Genomic DNA, 23,101 nt, shown 5'->3' on the forward strand with positions numbered 1-23,101 from the left:
TTGGGTTACAGAGGGAACCACCTTAATAACGCACTTCCCATTAAACAGGAACTGAGCCTGAGGCCTGATCTCTCTTTGTTAAAAAGTTATTAGTAAGCATTGGAGAGGTGTTAAAGACAGAGTAACACCAAGAGAGGCTTTCTCCTCCATGAAGTCAGAAACAAATGAAAGAGAAGGCAAAACAGAAGGAGTTTCTTCTGTTCACAAGAGGCCGCAAAGCGGAGCATGGTGGTTAGCTAGGGTGAAGGCTTGCAATTCACCAGCCATGTACGACCTTGACCAAGGACTTAACTCTGTTCCTCAGTTAACACATCTGTGAAATGGGGGTTATAATACCTACTTTAAAGATTGCTCTGTCCAGGAGGAAATGAACACTAGAACTGAAAGATGATAAATGTTCTATCTGTGCTTGTTAAACAAATACATGAATAAGGGCCAAATGCACCCCAAGTACCATCAAGTCATCATGAGGATACAAGGAGAGCCAGTGAGGTGTGGGCCCTGGGCATCTAATCTCACCAAATGACTGGGCCTGGCCAGTCTCTTTGCCCTTTCCTGGGACAGAAGGAGGGTTAGGTGGGTAGAGTTGGATTAGAGAATCTCAGGGACCACCTGTCTTATAGGGCCCACCCAGCAGCCTGGCACCAGAGACTGGGCAGGTGACACTCTCTCATTTATAGTGCCTGGCAGGACAATTTGGACAGCTGCCTAGAATGGAACTCACGGTGAGACGCCAGCCTGCACCCTGCCTCCAGCTTTCTAACACCCCATCCTGTCTGCAAACCCCAGCCCAGTGCCCTGCTCTGAGTGGGGGGAGGGGAGGGGGGGTGGGAAATAGAGACCTCATCGTGGCCTGTAATGAAACTTGCCTCAGAGACAGCTGTGGTTTTGTAAACACAACCACTGTCAAAGCCGTTCTCCAAACAGGAGTTTCCTGTGTCTCAAATCGATGTGGCTCTGCAGCTTTTGAACAGCTATGAGACCTCCAGGCTTAGTCTCCCCATCGGCAAAATGGGGACGGAAGGTTATTCCCTCTACCGAACAGGGTTACCCTCACTCTAAAACCAGGTTCGTTCGTCTCCCGCAGTCACTAGCGCTAATGAACAGCCACCTTTCCCTTCACGCCCCACCTGGGCACATAGTAGGCATTGTGCCTGTCACCTCATTGATACAGGCACCCATAGGGCTCAGTCTCGGTGCTGAGCACATCTGGAAAAGCTCTAAAAGCACCCATGGGGAAAGAGAAATATCTCTCTCCTAAGCTAAAATCCTCTTCCATGATCAGGGGGTAAGGGAGTGAGGGGCAGGTGGGAACAGGCATAAGTTAGTAATCTTTTGTCCTACTAAAACACAGAAGGAGAGTGATGTTTGTTTGACTCTGAAATGTCTTGCATGCCTTTATGTCCCTTTACAACTCAACTATCTCCATTTTACAGGTATTATTGCCCACGTGTGGCAGGTGGGGAAACTGAGGCATGAGGTCCCCTCACTGTAATGAAAAAGCAAAGCCACACGGATTTGTGACTCTCCAGTGGCCAATGATTTCCCATGCAGTGCACCTACTTGGATGTTCCTCCTCTTGCCATCTAGTGATAACAGTGAATATGTATTGTACCAGGAACACTTCAAGCATGTATATGTACTGTCTCATCTTCTTGACAGCTGAAAGGTGGGTACTTCTATTACCTTCAGCTAATGCACATGGCAGCTGAGATTCAGAAAGGTTAAGGAAGTAGCTGAAGGACACACAGTGGGAAGATGGCAAAGGCAGGATTCAAACTTAGCAGGTTGTTGCTGGTCCCTGGGCTCCTGAGACAACATTATCAGTGAGTGTAGCAAGACCTCTAAGTTGTCGAGGGCTGGGGCTGCTCTGTCATCATGTCCACATCTAACACAGAGCCTGGCACAGAGCACCATGCACTTTGCAAATGTTCATCAAATAAAATTTTAAAAGCGCACCCATCTCCTGATCCTTAAAAAATCTCAACTTATAAACAGATATGTCGGGGAGCAATTATTCACATTGCTCAAGATGTCTTCATTTTATAAAAAGGATTTACATCAGAGTTTCTTTAAATAGCAAGTCCCCCAGTGCATTTAAAAATACAGTTCAATTTATAGTGCAGGATTACACACATGCCTTCCAAAGCCCTCGCTGGAGTAGAAGACGCTAATGTGAACATCATTCATTCATCTAACTTCTCAACAAGCAGTTACTGAGCACCCACTATGCCCTGGGTGATCTGTAAAGAACTAGGGATTCAGAGATAAGCATCATGGCCATAGCTCTCACGGGGCTCCAACTCTGGCAGGGCAGGCGGAGAGATAAACAGATGACATTTTCAATCTAGGAATGGATCAATGTGTTGAGAAAATGGAGGAGCCCACTGCCTTCTCTGTAGGCAGAGAGACTTACATGAAAAAGGGCAATGTGAGCTGGGCCTTGTGAGATGAGTAGGAGTTCACCACTTGGAAATTCCCCCAGTATTGAACAATTAGGATCAGGACATTATACAGATAAACAGATAGATAGATAGATAGATAGATAGATAGATAGATAGATAATTTAATATTCATCAAATTCCTTATGCAGTACCATTTCTAGGCAAGAGTGGTCATGTCTTACACACATGTTACACTTGGAACTTTTGCAAATATATGGTCTCTCTTAGTTGATTCACAAACCAGTACGGTGAGATGACAATGGAATGTAACTTTCCCTTTGTGTTATTTTATTACAAAAGGAACATATGCATGCTATAAGAAATACAGGTAAGCAAGGCATCAACATGTTTCATACTTCCTACCCCCAGCATATCCAAGGCTAATGGTTCGACCTGTATCTTTTGAGTTCCTCCTGTTGGTGAATGTATATTGTCTGAAAAAGAGGTAGTTTGTGGTTTCATGATTTGCAACCAGCTCTTTAAAAAATATGATATAACACAGGGAGTATACTTACCCATGTACTTCAACATTTGTCTACAGCAGGTCTTTAAATGGTTTTGGGCTTCACCTTTTGTGTGTATATTTTATCAAACCCATCCCTAGTGTTGGACAACTAGGTTGTTTCCTGTTGCTTTCTCCTAATATAAGTAATGCTGTATTGAACATTCTTGTAGCTGCATCTTGTACATTTTTATGTTCATTTTCTCCCAATAAGTGATACCGTCAACGTCAAAGAAAAGGCAAAGTGTAAAACTCTGAGGGCAGGGGGCACGATTCCTGTTTTACAAGAGAAAAAACAGCTATCCTAGGTCCCCAGAACCTAAATAAGGCCTCCTGCCAGTCAAGCCCCAACCTTCTCCCTCCCACATGGTCCACCTGGGTCTTCTACAGTCAGAGAGAATCAACTCCACACCCCCCAGGATCCTATAGGCAGGAGGGAGGACCAGGCAGGGAGAGAGGGAAATAGACATTGATGCAGAATGGCTTTCTTTTTTCCATTCTGATATTGCTTATGGGCTTGAAGAGGCAGACCCAGGGAGCTTGTCCAAACCGAGGCAGGCTGGTGTGCTGTCTTGCCCGCCTCCTCCCTGCCTGGGCATCTCCTGGCAATGAAACGGTGTCACCAGGCAGTCAGGCTCCGGCGGATGGCAGTGCTGGGAGGAGGGGCAGGTGGAAGGCTCAGTCCTGAATAGCACCTGAGACCTTACAGGGGGTGGGGGTATGCTCCTGCCCCAGACTTCACTTTTCCCATCTGTGCAACAAGAAATACAGACCGAGCGGTTGTGTAGTGGCTGGGAAGTCTGCGGGTGTGGCTTTCCCAGCATGGGTCCTAGTCTAAGCTGGGATGTGAGAGCCCACCCCCTCTTGCCATGTCCCAGGTACCGCTCCTGGGGCTGGGGGTACAGAAGGGAAGTCACCAGCGCAGGCTACCCATCCCCAGGAGCTCTCGTCCCATTTGGGCGAGTCATACAATAGGCAGCTGCTACCAAATGACCAGGCAAGGTCATTGCCAAGGCTGATCAGTGCTCAGAAGAACTTAATCCTAATGAGGCAACGAGTCATGGAGGTGGGGGCAGCTTTAGGTACGGGTGTTTCTCAGGCTGTCATATTGGAGATGAAGCTGTGATAAATGACAGAGCACCAGAAAGGGACAGAGAGCAGGCCTTCTCCATCCCGGTGACACCTTAGAAACAACCGGGGAGCTTGAAAATACTCATGTTCATCCCAGAGGGTCAGATGCCACTGCTCTGGGGTGGGTCCTGGGCACCATCCACATGGTAAAAAGCACTCTTGTGCAACCAAGGGGGAGGATGGGTCATTCCGGTTTTGGGGACAACACTTGAGGCAGCAGGAGCAGATGCAAGAGGTTCAGAAGTGAGAGCAGATCTGTGCTGCTCAGAGGAGGAAGGAGATGGATCCGGGGCTTCCAAAGACAGCACTTCGTCCCCACGGAAGGCTCTGACAAGTCCTGCAGTCAAGAGCTTTATTGAATCTGTTCAAACTCGCTAGAGCAGGGCTGGCTCCCCTTGCCCGTGAAGGAGGCAGAGGAAGGGTCACCGCTGCTCACAGGTCTTACCAGACTTCCCCTAAAGTGTCTCCCCAACCTCATCCCGGCATGCCCTGTTTCACCACCTAGGGTTTCTCCTCCATAGTATCTGTCATTAGGTGAACTTACCTGGCCTGTTCATTTGTTTTCCTGGTTTCCTGTCTTCTCCTTTAGAAGGGAAGCACCTTCCTGAGTGTTTAATAATTATACGTGGAATAAAGTAGAAGGGAGGGAAAGAAGAAGGAAGAAGGGAAGGAAGGATATAATTGGTGAACTTGGTCACAGAACTTTTTTTTTTTTTGCCAGACACACCTGTTTGTAACACAAAGAATGCATCTTGGGAAAGAAAACCCACTGGAGGGCTGGCCCCATTACAGGGGGAAGAAACAAAAACAAGCAGTCACGTCCCCTGGTCCGTATATGTGACACCATTTGGTTGATTTATTCTTTTTTATTTCTTCAGCTTCTCACCTTCCCCAGAGAGCGACCACCTGACTGCACACACGTGCTGGGCACCGTGAGGAACCACGTCGCCACTTCGCTGCCGCAGCCTGGTCCCGGGTCTGCTGTTGTCACCTGGAGCCCACCCGTGCGGTTGCTCAGCCCGGCTGCCTCCTCTGGGAGCCACGGGTCCTCGAGTGGCAGCAGCACAGCCTGGCCAGGCTGCAAAGCCCGCTGGGAGGGGAACCAGAGCTGAATGGAAACATATGGATCTGAGAGGTGTGGGAGTCTGTCTTTTTTTAAACTGCATCAAACCCTTCCATCGCCTTGAGAACTCTACATTTTTCAAAGCCGCTGAACACGGTGCCAGGCTGCAGTTTGCCTTTCCCTGTTCACCTGCCTTCAGAGCGCCGAAAAATAATGAACCTCCCCCCGCACCTCCCCTCCAGCTTGCAAAAGGCAGAAGGAAAGCAAGCAGACGCCTTCCTCCTAACCATTTAACATGTCTTGACGCCTTCTCTTCCCCCCTAGAAGGAGCTGGCATTTTTTTTTTCTTCCTCTTTTTGCAAGAGGTGTTTGCAGCGTGTAGATCAAACCCCTTGATTCCCAGTTTCTTGTCGGCTCCTGTGTTCTGGAACTTGAGGATCCCACAGTGGGGAAGGCGAAGCTGGGTTCTATGGAAAACAAGATGGGGCACTGGCTTGCAGATGGTGGGGTTTTCATTCATTCATTCATTCATTCACATGGTGGAGCATGCGTCCTGTGCAAGGAACTTTCATTCATTCATTCACAAGAAAGCATTCAGCACTCATCCTATGCCAAAAGCATTCATTCATTCATTCATTCATCCATTCATTCATGGGTTTCTACAATGTGCCTGGCACCGTGCCGGGCACCAGAATCAAAGACACAAGTTTCAGAGAAGCCAGTTTCAAGGAGACCACACCTCAATGTGCAGATGCCAGACTGACTTTACTTATAGCAGGAAAGCTAGTTGGCAAGCTAAGTTAGCAAAGGCCATTTCAAGGAAAGGCTTCAATGCTTGCAGGTTAAAATTGAAGAAGGATGTAAGGGTGAGGAGCAAGAAATCCGAAGCATCAGACGCAATTCATTCAGGCCTCACCGGCACCCTGAAGCTAGGCATGAATATCCCCATTGTACAGCATTTGCTGGCGGGAAGACCGAGGCCCAGAGAGACGGAGAGGCAGGGCCGGGCTCACACCCCAGGAAGACGGCACGGGTCGCTGTGTGGTCAGTCAATGCCAAGACCACAATGATGATGCTCCTCACAGCAGCGGGAGCTAAGGGGTCCCTGCTTCATTTCATTTTACCCATAAGGACTGTAGTATTACTGTCGCTGTTTTGCAGATGAAGAGAACTAGTCTCAGAGTGGCTGCAGATTGGCTTAAGGCCACCCGGCAGCAAGAAAATGTACTCCAGGTTTGGATTCAGACGCCCCCCCCCCCCCCGCTCCCCCATGGTCTCTCTCTCTCTCTCTCTCTCTCTCTCTCTCTCTCTCTCACACACACACACACACACACACACTCAGCTCTGCCTGATTCCACCCACAGCAGCCTGAGGACACTAGGAGCACGAGTGCGGCTTTTCCCGACAAAGCACGCACTTCATTATTGGGAAGTGCCTCTCCTGGCCATTTCTGGATCCATTTGAGAAAAATAAATAAGGCCAGGGCCTGACTCTCCGGTGACGTGATGACAGGGGCGGATGGAGAGCGGGGTCATATGGCTTTGCAATGCCACTGGTGAGAAGAGACCACATTCCCCGTCGCTAATGGGGTTCAGACAGCACCTGCACGTGAGCCCAGGGGAAGTGCTGGTAATCGAATCTGCATAAAAACCTGAACCTCTGCTACTTCTTCCTGTCCGTGTGATCAGATTACTTTTTTGTTCTAGTAGCAATGCCTCTAGTAGGGTTCAGATGAGATTAAGGCAACAGGAATGGAAGAAAGAATGCATATTTTAAAGTCACATGTGGCTTCTTTCTGCCCCCCACCCCCCAAACCAAGCTGGCAAAATAAATAAATAAATAGCTTTCAGGAAAAGCAGGTTCTGTGTTAGGTCAGCAAAGGACTTTGCATCTATACATCTTGATCCAAAAACCCAGAGAATTCCTTTCGTCTCATCCCCAACTACACCTCCACCTGAGGAGAGCTTACATTATTTCCATTTTCAATGGAGATTGTTATCCTTTAAAGAGAAACATTGCCTCCAAACTTGGAGTAAGCAGATAATGAGGCCACTCTGGTCACTCCACACCGATGACAAGAGAAACATCTACACCACGGACCGACAGTTGTTGCCACAAGGAGACAGAATGCCCTGGAATCTCTCCCAGGCTGGCTGGGGAGGGGTGGATGGGGGCAGGGCTGAGGCTGGGCTGGGGGCGGGTGTGGGGGGGTCTGGTGGCCCTGTCACCCTTGCCTGCAATCTGTGGGGCCTTCACCACCTCATCAGGCATTCGAGCTGACAACTGTGTGAAATTGAAATTGTGGAGTTGATTAAATGATGTATTTAAAGGTTCATAAAAAAAGAGGAGGTGGGTTTGGGCTGGGGGAGCGCGGGGGAGAGTTGGAAAGATGGAGAGAGCTGGTGGGGAGCAAAGGGGGGAGGAGCAAGAGGAATGGAGAGGGAAAGAGAAGGGGGGACAGAAAGAGGGACGGGAGGGAGGGAGGACAGGGGAGAATAAAAAAGAAAAGGAGGAAGGAGAGGTGGGATTGAGAACCTGGAAGAAGAAAGAAAAGGAGGGAGGTGAGAGAGAAGGAAGATGAGACATGGTGGGGGGGACGGGGAAGAGATGAAGGAAAATAAATAAAGGCAGAGCCCTGACGGAGAGGAGAGGAGAAAAAGTAAAAGGATAAAGAGGAGGAAGGAAGTGGAAAGAAGAGAAATACAGAAGAGCAGTGAGGGAGGAGAGCAGGGCTGAGCTGGGGACAGGCAGACAGAGCAGGAAGCCAGAGGGCTGGGGGAGGAGCAGAATGGGGGGGCTCGATGCGCTCCCCCCTCCCCCTGCCTCTCTCCCCAGTAATGTGGGGAGGGTTTATCTCACCAGGAGCAGCAGGCTCAGTCACTGATCTAATCAAATTATTCAGCATTAAAAAACTGCCAAGACATTCCAGTACTTCAGCTTCCAGAGACCCAGCTGGGATCAAATGCTAATCAACATAGCCCGGATATTTATTCCCACTGTCAGGCTGCTGTGTTTGTTTTCCGAGGCCTGCATACTAAAGCGGAGAGAGGAGCAAGATGGATCGGCCAGTGGCAAGGGGATGTGGAGCTGGGGCCGGTCAGGGGGAAGGCGGGCAGGTGGACAGGGGAGAGAGGGGGCCACGAGAGACACCTATGAGCAGGGGAAATGGCCCCTAGGAAGCTCCTCCTGGCCACGGACGAACAGGTCCAGAATCCTCTTCTGAGCTGCGCTTTTAAGAGTCCCACTTCAAGGGCATGTCCGCTGCTGGTTTGGACTCAGGAGAGACCTACCTTTAAACTCGGACTCTGTGACCCCTGGCAGGTGGCTTGCCTTCTCTGAGCTTCTGCTTTCTCCTCTGCAATGTAGGGTCCTATAGCCCACCCCATCAGCTTGCGGTGGATTCAACAAGAGGAAGGTGGCAAAAGAAGGAGGACCTGGGCAGACCAAGTGGGGGCAACTCCAAGTCTTGGCTGTGTGACCTCCCAAGTTACTTAACTTCTCTGTGCCTGTTTCCTCCTTTATAAAACAGGGATGATAATAATAATAGCAGCATGAATCCTCGGGGGTTATCTGGCACGACATTTAAGTGAGTCATTACACAGAAAGAATGCAAAGAGCACTTCATATACGTTAAGAGTAATTATTAGCTCTTAAAATTATTGCAAGAGTTAGATGAAAAAATGCACACGAAACTTAGCAGAACAGAAATAGGTGAGATCTGATGGTGAGGACGCTGACCAGGAACACTGCCCTTGTTTTAAGGTTGCTAGGCGATCGCCTTTCTCAGGGGTCCCTCCGTGGATGCCCAGCCCAGGCAGGGAGGGACAGACTTCGGGAAGTTCACAGGCCTTCTCTGCAGGGGCAGCAGAAGTCAAGCAGCCACAGGACAGCCCAGGCCCAGGTACGCTCCTGAACTTGGCACATCACCCCTGGGATCCTGCCTGCCCCTTATCCACTCCCTGAAGGTCACAGCACCTGAGGAAGACTAATTAATTCCCTTTGTTTTTCAGAGTTTCACTTTTTTTAAATTACAGCCTCCCCTCCTCTCTAATAAATACTCAACAATTAAAGCTTTTTTACCCAAAGTGTGATTTCAACATTTCAATGTCCCTCCCCTCCTGTCACCTTCACTGCCATAAACAGATTCGTAAAAACTGCTTTTGACGCCCCAGCTGCCATTAGCCACTTAAAATCCCGTAATTATCATCCTATCATGGGCCTGTTAACGAGCAGTAAAAATAAGGCCATTGAATATGGTAATTTATTCGTAAATTAGCCTAATGAGAATAGGTTTCAGACACTGTTTACTTGCGGGCTGCCTGTGCTTGGCCAGGGACAGGAGTGACGAGCCTGGGAGGGTGGCCTAGCTTGAACAGTGAGCCCACCTGGTGGCAATGCCCCCTCTCCAAGGCTCTGCACCCAGAGCATTGATTCCTGTTCCCTTTATCAAGACAGTTTTGGGCTCCTATGGGCCTGACCTCTAATGATCAATCCTGCTCCTCAAGGGCCAGGACTCTGTCCACTTGGCTCAGCATATCATATCTTGTGCATAATTAATATTTGTTGAGCAAGTATTCAACCATGAGCCTGTGGGGGACATGTACAGAGACCCTTCACCAGGTACCAGGCCCCCAGGCCAATCTGGATAAGCCTCAGCCTGTGATAGGCATCAAAAGAACCTTCATCAGAAGTACCACTGCCTTCCATCAGGTGACTCTGGGGACCAAGGAGCCGAGAGGAGCCACCAACCAGGGCTGGGGTCTCAGGGACGTCTTGCTAAGTGTGTAGACTTGTCATGTCTTGATTGCTCAGAAGGCATGAATCAGGAAAGGAACAGGCAGGGGTTGAGTCCCTGAGGTGAGAACGAAGCACAGTGTATTCTGAGGCCAGCAAGTCAGCTAATGTGTTCAAGCCTCAGTTTTCTCGTCTGTTAAATGGGTATAATGATGTGCATCTCCTGAATCTCAATGGGGAGGAAGTAATATAGGTATGTGCTAGTTCGTGTGCAGCCAAACAGAAGCTGCTGCCACCGTGCTGTTACAATTATTGCCACCCTCCGAGAGCTAGGTCCTCTCTCACAGCTGCGGAGCCTGGCAAGTTGGCCGGGCGTCCTGACTTCTCCACTTGTTGCCCCTCTCTCCTTTAACCCTAATCTGGCTCCAGAATCCTTCCAAACACTCCAACTGGAACCAGGCTGGAGACAGACCCCAGACTCTTAACACTCAAGGAGGATAGAGTCATTCCCACGTTCTAGATGAAGAAACTGACACTCAAAGATGCAAAGGTTACCCAGGCTTGCCCCCGTTGGCTGGCCACTCGGCCTGAGCCAGCCCAGTGCTCTACTGCTCCCTTCCATCTGGTCTCAACGCTGCCAATTTTGGCCTCCACCCCAAGGCCTTCCCCGTGCCCAATGCAGCGACATCTGAACCACACCCAGGCCTGTCTCCCAGGGGGCTCTAGGCTTCTTTGACTGAGCTCCAAGCTTTCTCTCCAAGCTGAAGTTAGTCCAGATAGAACATGAAAGGAGCACTGGATTCTAGTCCCAGCTCTCTTCTGATCACTGCTGCGTGACCTTGGTCAAACCCCTTGCCTCTCTGCTCCTCTGTTTCCATCAGTAAAGGTGATGAACATAAACTGTAAATCACAGAATTGTTACAAAGATTAAATGAAGAGAACTGATTTATCAACCATTCCCAGTGCCTTGCTTGGTGCATTACAGATGGCAGGGAGCCAGAAACTGGGCCATAAATCAAGTAATTAAACAAACATTTATTGAGCACTTGCTATGTGCTAGATACTAGTGAGCTGGACAGGCATGCTCTCTGCCTTGGGGTTCACAGTCTGGCGGAGAGATGGACGCTATTCTGATAATTGCTATTCTGATAATTGCCAGATAAATGTTCCATTGCACCCGTGATGAGAAGTGACAAGAACATGGTGTCATGATAGGGCACTTGACATAGTTGGGGATCAGGAAATGCCTACCTGAGGAGGTGACACTAGAGCTGAGACCCAACGGAGAACAAATAGGCCAAGAAATAGGAAGGCAGAAAAACAATGCTCCAGGCAGTGAGGGTGGTACATACAAAGGTCCTGGGGCAGGGGGAACCAAATAGAAAGGCCAGTGTGGCTGGATGCCATATATGTGGGGAATTGACATGGGACGAAGTGGGAGTAGTAGGCAGGGTCTGTGCTATACAGGAGACTATAGTCTTTGGAGCATAGTTTGGTCTTCATTCCAAGTGACAGAAAGTTTAATTTGGAGAGAAGGCTGCCTGAGCAAATTAATGTAGGGAAAGGGTTAGAGGGGGGCAGAGAGATGAATTGGGAGGCTGTTTCCTTCGTGGCCCCAAAGGAATAAATAGAAGGAGGGAGGGAACAAGGGGCATCAAGCACAGCGATTCAGCTTGCTGCCTGCATAAGGGCCTTTCAGAGCCATAGGCCCTGGGCAGGGCTAGGTCCGGCTGGAGAAGAGGGCTCTTTCTGCAGAAGTGCTGCTGTATGGGCTGCATCTGCCGTCACAGGAGGCAGCCCTTGTCTCTCATCCCCCATCCCCCAAGCCCTGAACCCAACGCACGCAGTAACCAGTTGCTACAGATGAACTGTGCCCATCAGGCCTAATCTGAGACAGTCCAAGCTCTCTCCAGAAGGCAGCCTCCCTTTGGAATCTCCTCTGAAACCAACCTTCTGGGTGACTCAGAGCTTTGTCCCTGGAGCATCTCAGTTGTCATGTAAGACAAGATCCATCATCCCCCCTGCTCCCCTATCTCTTCCCCGGCCTGTCCGTTTCCTGGCCTGGACCCCCAACAAGATCTTTAACCTCCCCTGACTCAGGCTTTGGTTCCCACACATCAGCCAGCATCATGACCACACTGGGACAGGTACCAGGGGTCTGCACACCCACCTTCTCAAGGACTCCTCACCACTTTCATTCCTACAAAAGGAACAGATGAGGCTCAGAAAGACCCAGTGACTTGCCTGAGGTCACACAGCCCAGAGTTGAGGCAGAGCCGTGGCTCCGACCAGGGTCAGTTGCCTGGTCCAGGGTCTTCTCTCCTCACTGTGGCTGCCGGGAAGAAGGGAGCCAGTTCAGATACCCCCGCTGCAGGCATGTCCCTGGGCTACCTGTCACTGTCAGCCCTGAAAGGGTAGTGGGGCCCACCTCTGCTTTCTATTAACTCATAGGAGTAAGGCTTTAGCTCTGCTCTGCTCACACCTCGGCCAAAAAAGGTCCCCATGGGGCTGGAGCCAGACCGGTCAGAAACCAGATTACTTCTCTCCTATATACCTCAGGAGGCATGTAGCTTCACCTCCAAAAGCCTCAGCTTAAACCTCATATGCTCAGGTTCATGTAATAATTTGGACCCATTGACAACATATTTAAAAAACCATAGAGCCTCTGCCCCAAACAGCCCCCATGACACCCCCTTCTGACCCCATGGCCTTCTGCTAAGGACCTGAGCCCTTTCCCTTCCATCCCCCAACAGAGGCTGTGAGTTTTCTGGGGCAATGGTGATAAGGTTGCTGCCGACTTTTGACCAAACGGATCTCCAACTGCATTTGAAAAGGAAAATATCTTTCCAATGTAGCAAATAATGAAAAATGACGGGACGGGTTTATAACTGTTGATTTAGCCACCATGTTCCCCCCAGCCCTGACTCGGGTTCTCTGGAGGTTTATGCCGAGCATTAATTCACTCCCTTTCTCGGCACGCAAAGAAATAGGCCCTTCCGAATCCATTCTGCAGCGCATTAGCTTCAAGGCCTGTTGGAAATGGTTTAGCATCTGCTCTTAATAGACACAGCAGCATAGGGGGGCAGCAAGGGCTGGGATGAGGACGCCCAGTGTCAGGGAGCAAACATCAGATCTTGGGCAAGTGGCAGCCAAGAAGCAACCACAGGACAGAGCAGGAAAGTCAGATTGGGGGTGGGAGGGGTGGGCAAGAGGACATAAGAGGGGGAACCCCCAGGTGAGCTAAGCCACATGTGAGCCTCAAAGAAAGTCAAGGTAAGGAGCCAAATGATAAATGCTGAGCTGGAGTCCCTCTTGCTGTGCCGCGCATTGGAAGCATGGGGAGAGCTGTTGCAAACCTGATGCCTGGAGCCAGGCCACACCCCAGATCAATTCCATCAGAATCTCTGGGAGAGGAGCAGGGAAACAGATTGCTTTTAAATCCCTGCAGGTGGTTCCAATGTGCAATCAAGACTGAGAACCAGCAGCTGGGACCCAGGCCAGCCGCATCCGCATCACCGGGGACCTTGTTAGAAACGCAGGGTTCCCAGTCCTGCTAAGTCAAACACTCCTGGGGCGAGCCCAGCAATCTGCATTGCTCTCCAAGAGATTCTGATGTTTCTGCAAGTTTGGGAGCCTCTGCGCTAGACCTTACCAGGGTAGGAAACGTATACTCATTCTCTGCTATTCACTCACTCATTTATTCAGTCCCTCATTTTCCCAATTGCTCATGTATTCAGCATGTAGAATATCCCTACGAAGAGCCCCAAGGAACTTGCAACTTCCATATGGAATTTCTCAGAAAATAGAGGTAAAGGTGAAGGTCACCAAGATCAGAGAAGGGTTTGGCCTGAGCCTTCAAGAACAGCCTCATTGTCCCACTTTTCTCTGTCTGTGTGCATCCTTTGAGCAGCCAAACCCAATATTCCTTCAGCAAATACTTCATTAAGCACCTTCCAAATTAAAACTAGAGGCGAGCAGGACAGTTGAGAAGGTAAAGGACCCAGAGTGGACTGTTCTTGTTGGAAGCTCACACCATGACAAATGACCCAGGTACCAGCCAGTTTCCTTCCCACTCATAGAAGCAGAATAATGCACCAGTTCAGACAATGGACTCTGTTCCCAACAGATTGGATTTACATCTGGCTTTTAGACGTACTAGCTGGATGGCCTTGAGCAAGGTATGTTATCTCTGCATGCCTCTGTTTCTTGATCTGTAAAATGGGCATAAAAGCAGTGTCTGCCTCATTGGATTGCCACAAGAATTAAATGAGAATTGGCAAAGTACTTAGAACAATGTCTCTCACTCTAGTACTATTAAACCTTTGTTAACAAAATCACAAACATTCGTTTTCAGAAAATTGCCCCCAAATAAAATCCATTTCAAAACCAGATTGCTTTTCCGATACACAGAGGACTTACATTGCTTGTTCAGTGATTACCACAGGGAATTTATTTTATAAGGGAAATCACTTGGGTATCCATATGTTGAATTTGCTTAAAGTGAAGTAGGCATCTCGCCGGCTTCTGGCGGTGGCAGAAAGGGAGTTTTCCTAGGAAGTGTGGCAGGACTACGTGAAGCACCCATCTCTAAAGAATCTGGAAGTCCCTTGAACTACCTGACTTTGGCCTTATGCCAATCTGTCTTCTTTCCTTTCTTGCACTGAAAGTTCTCCCAACACAGGGAGACAAGAAAGTGCTTTAACCTAGAACTGGTAAGGGACAACATGTCTTGTCCTGCTAACATCTCAGGATGAAAAATATTAAGAATTTCTATGAATCTGCCCTGGCTGGGTTGCTCAGTTGGTTGGAGCATCATCCCATACATCGAAAGGTTGAGTGTTCGATCCCTGGTCAGGGCACATACGAGAGGCAACGGATCTCTCTCTCTCTCTCTCTCTCTCTCTCTCTCTCTCTCTCTCTCTCTCTCTCTCTCTCTCTCTCTCTCAAATCAATAAGCATATCCTTGGGTGAGGATTAAAAAAAAATCTTCTATGAATCTACAAACAGCTTCTACTCTGAAAAGCAGCTTCCCTGTACTTTTCTTCCCACTTTCTGTGTATTTCTCTTCACTTCCTGTTTCACAGGAAAGGTTGAAGTAGGAAGGGGTTGCCTCCCATCTTCTGGGCATCTTGGCCAAGGTGCTCTAACCACAATGCTCACCTCCCCGGAGGTGAGCGCATCACAGCCGCACACCCAGACCGAGGGCCACGTGTGAGTGTTGGGGCCCAACAGATGATCTCAAACTTTTCTCAATTATCACAGGTGTCGACGGCATGGAAATAAAGCCAGGAGCTGTGCTCAGATTCGGCCGTCAAGACCCAGAAAGGAGCATTCTGCTTCCTAGCATTGCTTGCCAAGGATGATCTCAGATTCATCTGTTCCCATTCACAGTGAGCAAAGGCCTCGATTTTAATAAGGGTGCGGCTCCGTTTCCCCTTCTCCTGTTCCTGCAATTGGGCTGGGTGGGGACGTTGATGGTCAGAACTGGGGCGAATCCAGAGAAAAGTGTCCTCCTCTTGGCCGCCGCTGATGTCTGCTGCCTACAGGGGTTTTGGCAACTCTCCCCACAGCTCCGCTCCCTCCTGAAGGCCTCTGTCCTCCCCTTCTCCACGGACTCGTTTATTTTTATTTCTTTAACGTTGAACATTTACTCGGGGAATGCAGATGGGATGTAGCCCTGTCTCGTGGCGCTCACAGCTGGAACACAGGGTAGGGGCAAGTGACGAATAAACAGGCAGTTAAATGCAGTCGTAGGAAGCGTGGCACCGGAGGCCTGGGTGCACCGAGGGAGCGGCGCAAACACCGCCTGGGGAATTAGGAAAGCTTCCAGGAGCAAAGGGCATCCAGGCTGAGCGAGCTTTGTGTCCAATCTATCTGAACCTGCCCGCATCCTCAGACTCGGCCGATTCAGTGTGCTCGGCTGCAGGTATCTTCGAGTTTCAGGGATTGTTCTAGAGATCCACATGGCAGGCTAGCAGTGCCAGTGAATTTGCCAGCCCCAACACAGAGCAGGCCTCGCCCAAGGACTCTTGGGAGATGGTGTATCAATACTCCGGCTCCCTCACTCTTCAGGTGGGATGATGCTGAAGTTAATGGTTTACAGTGTTTTCTAGAATTTCTCTGCAGGATTAACCTCCAAGTCACTTCCGGTGACAACTGGCTTTATAACATGCCCTTTATTACTGGCCTCATTTCCCTGTGCTCCTATTGGAGCATCCTGGGATCGCCTCCCCAAAATACTCCTTGCCCTTGAACCCTTACTTCCAAGTCTGCGGAAATTCAAACACGGATAGTTTGCAATGTGCTTTTAGGTTTGGGTGTGGTTGGGAGGCATCTTAAAATGAACTTCTACATCTCAAAGTGGACGGATGAGACAAGAAAGCCAGTTACAATTTGCCCAGATGCTATGATCTGCCTGACCATCTAGACCTGGAAGAACTAACAACATTTCATGACCATGGTCCTCATCAGCTTGAAGCAACCTTCAGGTTACACACAAATGGAACATCTGCATGGAGAATGAACCCGACCTAAGGCCACACAGCCCAGCTTCCCCATACCCTCCTGCACGCACTCAATGGGAAAATATAAGATGCACTGTAAAGGGGCGGCAGAGAGTAGCTCTCATAAGTTAGCATAAATTAGCATAGCATAACCCTTCTTTCAGACCCCTGCCCTAGTGCGCTTTATAGAACTCAAATATTTTCAGTCTCTACCTGGTGCAACCACAGCAGTGTGGCTACCTTTTGCTTTCAGTCCAGATATAGCCTAGTCCAGCCCAATGCTCACAGATGCTGGACGCAGCCAGGTCCACCTCTGCAAGGGAGGTGGGGGTCAGGATGCACTAGCCCCTCTGTATCCTGGAGAGCGTTCCTCTGCTCCTGGAAGCCTCACAACTCTCACAAGGCATATTCTGCAGATGGAAGCCCTGAATCCAGGGGGTGTATGATTTGTCCCCAGCCAGTCTGCTGTCACAGAGTAGAGGCAGGACTGGGGTCAGGAGGTGCCAGTACCCAGGCGCCTGGTTTGGCATACAGTGAAGAGGGACCTGAGACCCAGAAAAGGGAGTGTCCAAGACCAGAGATGTCAAGGAGACTTCTGGACCCAGGACAACTGAGACCTTAGCAGCCAATGAGCACCTGCTCTATCACGCAGGCATGTGAACAGGTGACTGTGGATACCCCTGTCTGCTCGGCTCTCTCAAGTGACTGATTACAATTCCAATTCCCCACAAGGGTCCTTTACATGGCCAAAATTCTGCTGTGTCTCCTGAATTGAAAGGAGACAAATAGGAAGTTAATAGAAAAGAAAAAAAGAAGAGAAGGAGGGAAGAAAAGAGAAAGGGAAGAAAGCAAAGGAAGAAAGGAGGGAGACTAACCTTAGGACAGTCCCCCCAGGGAAGTGAACTTGAATGTGAAAGATCTGAGTTCTGTCCCTGGCTCCAACTCCTGAGAGCTTTCCATCTGTCAACAGGTTTCTTGCTGTCTCGGGGCCTCGGATGTCTTATTCATCCAATGACGTCTGCTTTATCCATTCACAAACAACAGGAGAAGCGACACCTACAACAACCAGAATAGCATTTGTATAGAGCCTGGCTCTGTTCTGATAACTTTGTGACCTAGGCTCACTGGAGGCTCACAAAGACCCTGTGAGAGGGCACTGATCCTGGCCCCTCTTACAGAGACATGAGTGTGATCAAGTCCCAAGGACAAGGCCACAGGGCCAGGAAGTGGCAGCCTGACAATGTGGGTGCAGGGCCAGGGCTTGTAACCACTAGACAATACTGCCTCTGCTCTCTGGCCAGACAGCATGCAGATGGGGCCATAGGCATCCGGGTGGGAGAACCTTCGTGTGAGAGCCTGGCCAGGCTCTGAGCACACAGTAGGTGCTCAGCACACATTCAGTCCTTGCTTCAGTTCTCCTGAATCCACAGCCCCTCTCCTCCTTCTGGGCATCTCTTAATTTAAGCACTGCTTCCCCCACCACTGCTAAGTGACCACTCCCAACGAGAGTTCCAGACCTGCACAGACCAGGCCCTTGGCCAACTACTGGGGGCTTGGCACCCCATTTTCATTCCACTGCCTTCCAACAGAAATTATCAGCATGTCGTGTCAACCCCCCATCCACCCGAGCAGCCACGCCACAGGAAAACGATTGAGGTCAGGGGAGGCAGACAGCCTACCCATCACGCCCCGCTGCGGCCATTCCTCACACGGTGACATGCAATCTCCCGCCGAGGGTCACCTCTGGGGAAGCGATTCCTTCAAGCCCAGAACAAGTGCCAAATTGCAGCTTTGCCGAATAATCATGTGGAACACATTGGAAATAGCCACCTCCATAATAAATGGTTAACCAAAGCAGCCCCTTCCTCCACATAACCAAGAACGGATTTACTGTAAATACATTAACCTATCCGTGCTGCAGCGCACGGCCCAGGAGCCCTGGGAGCCCCGCTTCGCAGGCAGCAAAGCGCACGCCCCAGCCAGCCCAGGAGGCAGCAAACGGGGAGTGAGAAGATTTCATCAGCCAGGAAAAGGAAGAGGTGAGCAAGAACGCCTGGGACAGACAAGCCTGCTGCTGGCCCTGCGGCCCCATCCCGGGAAGTTGTGGCTAGAAGGGGACCTGGCATTCTGTGTCTTGCTGTCACCTCTGCCCCCATGGAATCTGTGAATTACGACTGGATTGCAGAAATGAGGTGTCTGTGTTTCTTCCTGCTCAAATGGAAATCTGTGGTGTGGTAACTCCAAACTCCACAGGACGGGTGCGTTTGGGGGGATTGGGAGAGGAAAGGGGAGAGACAGAGAGAGAACGAGGGTGGGGGGAGTGCTGGTGAGAGACAGAAATATGAATGAGAAACAGGAAAAAAATGGAAACGATTTGAAGACTGAAAGAGAGAACACTCCCAGATGAGAAAAAAAGAACAATGCAGAAAGAAAATGCTCTGAAGGAGACAGAAGGAGGGGAGGAGGGGAGAGGAGGAGAGGGAGAGGGCAGGAGCCTGCCTTTGCAAGGCTGGTTTTTGTTTCCACCCAGAAGGAAAAATGTTCTTTGTTATCAAAAGCCTTGAGTGACACCAGCAGACCCCCCAGCCCCTCTCCGGCACACCAGCACCCAGACTAGTGGGAGAGGGCACACATGCACACACGCACTGACATGCAGCCTACGGTCACCACCACCACCCCCAGCCCTGAACACAATTCAGTCCCAGAATAGACAGAGCAATAAGTGGTCCATGCCAAAGGAAACGGGCCAAAACCAGACCGGGGCTGGGCGTGCGGGAGGGGGAGGAGGAGGAGAGGAGGGGGTGGCCCAGGTCAGGGGCCCAGACAGGACCCACAATGCAACTGGAACGGGGTGAACCCCAGAGGCCCACGGTGGGTCTGTAGCACCTCCAGACCTGGGCCCCACTTCATCCCGGCATCGAGGTCCAGTCTCAGCCGTTCATAGCCCACCGGTTCCCTTCTCTTACCTAGAAAGAGCGTGGACCACGGGCCTCAAAGGGATGGACCCCTGCAAGGAGAGGCCAGTCTCTGAGCCGAGACCCCAGCTCCCTGGGCCGGCGGCTGAGTGCCTCCCTTCTGAGACGGGTGGGCAGCTTCCGGGCAACCTTTTGCCTCACTCTCTCTCTCACCGCCCCTGCTACCTCCCCCTAATTTGCCAAAATTAACAGATTTATGGCAGCGCTTTGGGTTGGATCAACTTTTCATATGTAGTTTGCAAGAGAAAAACATTTTCCTCTCCCCGACTTACTGTTTGCCCATTAATACGCTCCACAGTCGCTGGTGCTTAATGACTGTTCAGATTCTCTCTGTTCATAGAAAATGTTGTTGTTGTGATTAAGGGTGCCAGGGTTCTCGCAAGTACAAATACACCAAAGCCATAAAAAGGGCAATTAATTCTTTAAAAAAAAAAATGTGAGAGTGTGGGAGAGAATGGCTGCTCTGTTTACAGAAAAGCCAGAAAGTAAGCAGATGTTTCTAAGAGGTGTACGTACAAGGCAGTAATGTCCCCTGTACACTATTGGGAAAACATGGAAATGCAAACCTCCATGGAAAATGCTCATCAGCTGTGTGGTCATCGCATGACCAGGTGTCAACCTCTTATTATCGGCCCGATTCTGATTCTGGGCTGGTCTCTAGAGGAAGAAACTCAGAGTGTGGGTAAGGTGGGCATTCTGGCCAGGACATAAACCCCAGCTCTGGGTAAATTACTCACTGCCTCTGAGCCTCAGTTTACTCATCTGCAAATCAGGAGCACCCCCCCCCCCAACCCTCATATCAAGATTGGCCGTCAGAATTCAAGAGAAAACCTATATCAAGGGCTTAATTTGGTGCCTGGCAAAAAGTAGTTACATGTGTTACCTCATTCCTTATTCATTCACATGTTTATGGGGCACCTTATCTGGGTCAGGCCATGGACTGGGTTCTGAGGGTGCAGCAGTAAGAAAGATGGACAAGTCCTGCCATGTAGAGGTGACCATCCAACAGTGAGAGAGAGGGAAAGCAACATCTGCAAGCGTAAGATGTCCTGCGGTGATAAATGCTTGAAGACAAGTACAACAAAGTAAGAGGTAAAGACGGTCCTGGTAGGCTGGGCCAGATGGCAGATGGTGGCAGAGGGCAGAGGCGTGTGGGGGGACACGGGGAGGCGACTTGAGCAAAGATCCAGTAGGGTAAAGTGTGAGTTTTGTTGATCTCTTTCTCTGTCCCTTCCATCGTTCTTAAAAAATGCATTTAACCCTTGAATGACAGGGCACAGCTGGTCGGTGCATAAGGCTTGGGAGATGTTGTGAGAGCTGTTAAAACAGAGGTCAGGATGCCTTCCAGAAAAGCAAACTATTCTGAGCACCTACTACGCACCAGGAATGCAGGGTAGTGGGAACGTGGCCTCAAGGATGCTGGATGTGGCTGTGGTCCCTGCCTCCTGGCACCTAGAGTCTGGGGGGAGGGAGGGTTCTTCCATCACAAACTCTGGTAGGTGCTATGAGGAAGGAGCATTGAGCCCTGCCACAGGGGCCTGATGACGCTGAGAAAGAGATAATGAACCTGAGCTGGGAAAGCTAAGTAGAAGGTAGGAAGGTGAAGGCAGGGTGAGGGAGGGAAAAGATTTTCTGGAAGAAAGAATAGTACTTTAGGCCATTGGGAAAACACAGGGGCTTTGTGTTTAGATAGACCCCGGTTCAAATCCCTGTCCCCAGCTGTGTGACCTTGAGCAGATAACTTAGGGTCTCTGAGCCACAAAGGTCTCACCTGTAAAGAAAAATCACTGTGACATCACCGGTTATTATGAGCACCTGAGTGACTGAAGGTTGGTCTCTGGCAAAATTGTTTGACTGGGGGATGCGACAGGCCTGGGGCAGCGGTCAAGACACCTGGCACTATAGTCTCTGTTCTGTAATCTTGCCTCCCTCTAGGCCTGTTTCCCCAACCGTAAATGAGGGGCTCCATTCCCTGCTTTAAGGAAGTAACATTAATTCACAGAACAGACACTGATCAAGTGCCTCCCACATGCTCATCAATGGACTTAGGAGCTAATCGGGCCTAGCCCATGTTTTCATCTAGTGTGAGAGGTAGTCATCATTCAATAATAACAGAAACAATCCCAGGATCCTCCTCCTGGCCCCCTTCACATGGCTGGTCACAGGTCCCCCAGTGGCCCAGTCTCACCTGTCTTATCAAATCTTTTAGGACCGGCATCACTTCTGCCATCTTGAGAGGTGTCCTTAGCTGGTTTTGCAGTGCAGGCACCAACCCCCACCCCCATTCCTTTCTGCTCCCATGTCATTGGTTATGCCTTTTCTTGCTTTGAAAGTGGCCCACTTTTCCTGGCTCCGGGGTCATTCTGTGGGCCTTTTCTTTGTCTGCGCTCCTCCCCGAGCACATGTCAGAGGGCTCACGGTCTTCCCTAGGTGTGGCGTCCCGCCTTGCTTATCCCCAGGCTGGGTCTTTCTCCTAAACTTCAGCCTCCCTTGTCCAGCCACCTCCTCCTCACCTCCACTTTGATGCCTAAATGACACCCAAACTTAAGATGATCAAAGCTGAAACACTGATCCGCACCTAAGCCCCCCAAACCTGCTCCACCCACACAGTGGTCCACTGCAGCGAAGGACAGCGCCAGCCTTCCACTTGCTCAGGTAAAAACCTTGGCATCATCCTGGACTCTCTTCTGCTCAGCTCCTCATACAGTTAATGCTAAAGGTCCCAAGTTCATAATTCATCTAGAGTCCGAACACCTGTCAGTACCTTCAAGCCCAGGCCACCATCATCTACTGCCAGGATTATAGTAGCAGCCTCCAAATGTCTTACTGCTTTCACATAACTCCCAGAAGTCTATTCTAGAAGCTAAAACGTATATCAGGTCACGTGACTTCTCCACTCGAAAGCGCCCCCACCGCCCCAGTGCATCCAGCTCCCACAGAGTAAAAGCCTGCAGCCTAACTGCTCACCCTCCACAGCCTCACTGGCCCAGTTTGCCTCAGGGTCTTTGCATTTGCTGATCTGTTCTGGAATCAGTAAGTATTTGTTGAATGAATGAGGTCTATAACTCAAACAGTAATGAATTCATTGACCCTTTTGACCTTAGAAAGATGTCAGGGAGTACCTTCTGGTAAGACTCAGAGCACCCCGCCTGTGAGGGTTGACTTCCCTTGAACTAGGGATGCCTCTTGGCCAAGATGTCTAAAGGATGAACAGAGCACAAGACGTAGCAAAGAAATCACGCTTCAGACAGAACCCCTTCAAACCCTATTTCTTCCATTTCCTGGTTGTATGAACTTGGGCACTTACCCCAGGTATCCGATACTCAGTTTTCTTAGCCATAAAATTGGAATATGTTATGGGTTGAACTGTGTATCCCCAAAGATAAGATATGTTCAAGTCCTAACCCCGGGGAATGTGATGTTATTTGGAAATTCTTTGTGGATGCAATTTGCTAAGGTGAGGTCATATTGGATTCGAGTGGGCTCAAAACCCAGTGACTGATGTCTTTCTAAGTAGAAAGGCATCTCTCACGCACAGACACGGAGAGGAGAAAGCATGGGAAGGTGGAAGCAGATTCAAGGGATGTGTCCCAAGCCAAGGGGCATCTGAGGCTACCAGAATCTGGAAGAGTCAAAGCAGGATTGTCCCCTAGAGACTGCAGACAGAGCATGGCCTTCCATTCACCTTGATCTTGGACCTCTAGCCTGCAGAGCTGTGAGAGGATACACTTGCCGTTTGAAGTCACCCA

This window comes from Furipterus horrens, unplaced genomic scaffold, assembly GCF_987537825.1.
Source record: "Furipterus horrens unplaced genomic scaffold, mFurHor1.1.pri manual_scaffold_11, whole genome shotgun sequence".
NCBI classification, from domain to species: Eukaryota; Metazoa; Chordata; class Mammalia; order Chiroptera; family Furipteridae; genus Furipterus; species Furipterus horrens.